Genomic DNA, 5,659 nt, shown 5'->3' with positions numbered 1-5,659 from the left:
GTTAAGTTATTCTTATACAGCCTGGCTGTTGATGATTTATGAATATGTTTATGAAAGACCATTGAGATTATATCCCTTCTACTGGATGACTTCTATCTGCTATAATAGTATTCATAAAGTTTTCAATGCCCTTGTAAAATCCAGTTAGGAGTTTAACTCCTTCTATTCTAAGGAAGAGGTGTTTCCAAAACTTCAAGCTTCAGATGATTGGAAAAGTTCCTCTAAAGAAAAAGAAGGAATTTTTCCAGTCAAATTTAGATATCTGGTTGTCCACGTATGAAGCCTGATCTCTCTTTTATTCTGTTAAAAGAAAGAGTTGTTTTTTAGTCTTATTCATTTATCTCTGGTATTTTATCTTGGAATGGAGTAGAATGTAGATATACCTATGAAAATATATTGATTATATATGGAGCCAAGGGCAATGTAGACATCTGCATTAAGAGATACTTACAGTAAACTCTACTTTGCTGGATGCTATAAACACATATTTATGCATATTTTATATATGTTGTCTATAGATATAGTGACCAAACCTTGCAAAGTCTTAGATCAGTGGTTTTGTCCTCATAGACAGAAGAGAATCCAGCTCAAAGACAGAAATCCTATGGTTTTTTTTCTTTGTTTATGCCATTCCTTGCCTTTTTATCATGGTGTCACACAGGATTTTAAGGGAAAGGACTAAATTTGTAGGGAGACAGAGGCTGCACAAATGCACCACAGAAAAACAAAAAGAAAAGAAGACGGCTGAACATGGTCACGAAGACATGGAGTTTTAAAAAACACCTGAGAGAAAAATGTTGTTTACTTATCACCAAAAACGATAGAGCCTTCAACCACAAAGGGCTGCCCATGCACATCAGTCCTTTCATGCCTGTGTTACTCCAAACTTCCCTCCTCACAGATTCAAGCAGTAATTCATGTCTGAATTGTCATTCAATGCTTTTCCCTGTGCTGAGAATGAAAAAACCTTTCCATACTTGTTAAGGAGGATATTTCTTGGTTTCAGTATCTTATATTAAGTCTTTTTAGTACTATCTCTGAGAAACAGATAAATCTGAAAGGAGATTCATCCAATCCAACTTAGATGGAAAGACGAAGAATCACCTCACCTGATTCATCCACTGAAGTTGAAGCCATCAAGTTTATCATCTGGAAGATGACAGTGGCTCAAAAGCAATTCCCTTAGAAGAAATTTATCGCTTATTTTAACACAGAATAAAATCACAGCATAAGACCAAAGCAAACAAAGAAATCCTTGAAAATAGTAAAGGCTTACACATGTTTATTGTCTCTAAACCCCTACAGGAGACTATTTTATCCCAGCCACAAATGCTGTGGCATTTCCCATGCATCAGTGAGAGTCTATATTTTAGGCTAAAGAGAATCAGAGAATATCCTGAGTTGGAAGGGATCCACAAGGCTCATTGAGTCCAGCTCCAAGATATTTTTTCTCCTCTTCTGAGTTTTGACATTGTTTACAAAACCGGGCCAATTCACACAGATGCTGGAGATGGGACACACAATTCTCACATTGCTACAGAAACTACCTTGAAAATCATGCAGTACTTACCTCACATGTAACTCCTGCAACTGTTCAGCTTGTCTTAAATCCACCATCCAGCTGAGTAACTGAATAAGCAATTTCATTTGAGACCCACAGGTCTCCAGCTCCAACTATTACCTTGCGTAGATTTATTTTGTTCTCTGAAGAAGATTTCTTGGACATAGAAGGTGATATTTTATAAGATGACCTATGATTCTGTCCAGTCTGCAATAGTTTAATATCTTTTCCTGGTCTTAGCAGTTGTTTCAGTGTCTGCAGAAATTCTGTGTCTCCAAGACGAAAAGGAAAGAATTCTTAGGGGAAATAATTGTCAAAAGCATCCTTGTTCCCAGTTCCCTTTCCCCCTGCACACTGAGGTGTGAGAAACAACTGAAAGGATGGTTTGATTTACCTATTTCTTTTGATTGATTACAGAAGAAAATTAGGCAGGTAGCCTACCACTGTGTAATATTTTGGAGGTGATGTTGAGCCACAATGAAACTCAGAGCTGGTATTTTGCATTACCTGTTTCAGATAGATGGCAAGAGACACATACCTTGCAGTGCACCGTTTCTCTTTGAGTATCATTTTCATCTTGATCTTACTGGGAAATCAATATAATGGCTGATGTTGCTGACATGGTTTTCCTTGGAAATTCAGAGTAGTTTTCCCATTTCATTGAAGAAAACTCTTTTAATTCAAGAAACTAGATTGGTATCATCCACCAGTTTGAATGTCAAATGTTCCAAAGTTATTTTTTTTTCCAAATGTGGTTTCTGAGTGATGTAACAACTGGTATTTGACAAGAGAGGGTTCAGGAATCAATCAGTAGAGTGTGTTTCCTCCATTCAGGCACCAGTGTGCTTTGAAGTGTTACATTAAATAACATCAGTCTTCTGTCACATCAATGTTTTCAGCATACTTTGGGGGTGGTGAGGAACCACACCTCCTTCTGCTTCTTTTTTTTAACTTATTTTAACAAAGGAAATAAAATTGCAATATTCTTGAGAACCATAAGTTTGGTTTAGAATTCTAAACTCTCCGGGGAAAGAATGATTGAAATTCCTGTTCATTGATTGATCTCAAAATAGCTGGCAGATTTGTACTTCTCTGTGGGTGTGGGTCTCTTTAATGGGGCTGGAAAAAGACGTCAGTGATATTCACAGGAAACTATACTGGAAAAAAAAATGTTAAATTAAAGGCACAAGAGATGCTCTATATTAGGAAATAGGATGTTATGAGTGGTAACTTCTCTTGTGCAATTTGCAAATCTCTAGTCACAGGATCTAATCCAAAGCCTCTTGCATTTAGAAGGACTCTTTCCAGTAACTCCAAGTATCAGACATAAATTGGCACTGAAGGTTGTGTGAGCCCTACTTTGAAAAGTGCTTTTTATGAACTCACTTTATTCTTTTCTCTCTACAAACTCGGCATCGGAATTACAGTGGTGGATTCAGAATTCTCTCTGCACCTGAACTTCAGGGAGCTGAAATCTGGTGCTGGAGCCCTGACCTCGTTAACAAACAATAGGAATTTTGCTACTGGCTTGAATGAAATCAAGATTTTACTCTAGAAGGCTGAGTCCTAGGACATATTTCTTGGATCAAACAAGAACACCAGCCCTAAACATTTATCTTTGATGAGGAAGTGCAGTTTCAAGTCAGTCTCGTCTTTGAAATCTACGGTTCGGACTTATTTCAAAGATGAGTTCACATGATGCAGTCGCCTTTGTAATCTGGGAATTTCATGCTTTAAAAAAAAAAAATAGCTGGCAGCAGAATTAGTATGTACAGCATAATAACGGTCCAGTTCAACTGCTATTTAGTTTGGAATAGTTGCTTTGAGAGCTTGCTGGAAAAGGCAAAAAAAAATGCTACGAGAAGAAATATTTACTGTGCAAACTTTGCATGCCAATAAAGAAATCATAGAGAGACTGTTGTTAGGCTTGACTCTGTAATTATAATTGAAGCACAAAGATGATCAAATGCAAGACCATTTACAGATAATCATTTTGACATTGCTTGATTTTTCCTATGAACCATAGAAGAGAGGAATCAAAGAAATTATACCACAAGAGCCTAAACCTTAGGTGGTGCAAATCAACTTAGTTCCTTCACTTTAAACAATCAAGCCCCTTTGCCTCAGCTGGTGCTTTGGCCTTACATGTCTTTGTTGCAATCTGAATCAACTTTACTGGAGGGAAAAATAGAAGTTTGATGTCAAGATGATCTAACAAACAACTTGCCATGCAACAGAATCTATTTACAACTGATAACTTGCCATGCAACAGAATCTATTTACAACTGTCTGGATTAATTCTTACAGATTCCACAAAGAATTTAAAAATTGTTTTTCATACCAGGAATTATTTCATTATTTAGAATATTTTTTTTAAATTAAAAGCAAAACAGCATTTCTGCTGGGAAGTAAATTATATCATAATCACACTTACAGGCCCCTGGTGAGATCAGCGCTCTGTGGTGCTAAACATCTGACTGGAATTTTTTCACCTAGTGATTACCATCTGGAAGTACCTCACCCCGTCTGTTTTTTCACCAGCTAGGCTCCATCAGAAAACTTCTCATCTCTCTTAAGATGGGAGAAGTCAGTCTGTAGATGTGGTTTTGCAAATAAAGGTGGTCAGAGAACTGCTCATCTTACCTTTAGGAGTTCAAACATAGGTGAAATGAGTCCAATGTTCACCTTATTATCTCAGAAAATGTCAGCTGAAACATATTGAAAAGGGGGAATAGGGTTAAATACTGGCACATGGTCACACAGAGAGAGTAAGATCCCTTTGTAAACAATCCTTAAGTGCCCATGTCCATTCTGACTTTAAAAGTATTTGTGGTCTTACAGTTATTTACTCCAAAAAGATCTCATGCGTCTTAAAGATGAGGATGGAACTCGAACAGAAAAACTATTCTACTTCTCTTCCAATGTCTGAATTTCAGACTTGATATTAAACTTCTAAATTGGTGTGTGGTGAGATAAGCAAATTACCAATAACCTTGTTTGTTTGTGAACAAATTTGCCTGCCTAGGAGTTTTTAAGCTGAAACCCTCTGCTCCCCCAAAATGTCTCTTCGTGAAACCATGGAACATTTTTTTTAAGCTCATCAATAATTTGGAATTTGGACGAACGATAGTTAAAGCCTCTTTTGCAATTTTCATACTGCTTCTGGTATAATCAATAACCTATATACAAAGGTGTCATTATTCTTTTTGTCAATCTGTAGTTGCAGGTTTCAGCTCCTTCTGTTCACTTGCTGAGCATTCATACGTTGCTCTTCCTTCATGAAAGTGTAAGACATCATTCTGGCCTCATGGTGCTTGAAAGATGAGTCAAATTAATATGTTTCCAGGATTCATGGGGAACTGATTAGTTGTAAGGTAACACACTGCCATTGTGATTAAGAATCCCTAGGGGATGCTGGACATCATTGGCCATGAGGAAAAAATCAAAGCTACTTTTAGTATCTACAGATGGGGCCACCTTCTGCTTTCAGCAATTGGCCTAAATCAGGATTATCTCCATTGATTTCCATGGTGTTCGTCAAGATTTATACCAGATGAAAACATACAGCACTTGCCTTTTTGGCAATAGAGAGGAGATTATGACCCTATGACATTTCACTGGATCAGAGCTATTCCAAGAGAGCCATTTAATCAACACTTCCAAGATATCAATGCCATTACCATGGCACTTTAATTCACTTCATTTTAGCACAGTTATCCCTTTCAGTGTTGAGTGCTGAATAGTCCTTCTGAATCTCTCTCTGGATAGAAAACAGCTTTGACTTCTGTCTCTTTACATCAGCTGGAGAACATTTGTCAACAGAATGACAACTGCTCGTTCTTTCTATTACAGGTATTGCAAAAGTTCCTGGGAGTATTATCAGGTGGCAAGAAAGTTTATGGTTTCTCCATTCATTTGTTTGGTCTTCTGGTCCCCTCTTCAGCTACTGAAGAATAACAGGCTCTGGAAAACTTCAAAATACCTCCCTCCATTTTCATTGTTTCTGGGCTGCAGAGCACTTGCTGAGCTTACAATAGCAAATAACACCAGGTTGAGTGGAGCACAGTGATAATCCCTGTTGCTTAATTCCTTGGATGG

The sequence above is a fragment of the Lepidothrix coronata genome, unplaced genomic scaffold, assembly GCF_001604755.1.
Source record: "Lepidothrix coronata isolate B3197 unplaced genomic scaffold, Lepidothrix_coronata-1.0 Scaffold39, whole genome shotgun sequence".
Lineage (NCBI taxonomy): Eukaryota > Metazoa > Chordata > Aves > Passeriformes > Pipridae > Lepidothrix > Lepidothrix coronata.
This window is presented reverse-complemented; position numbering follows the sequence as displayed.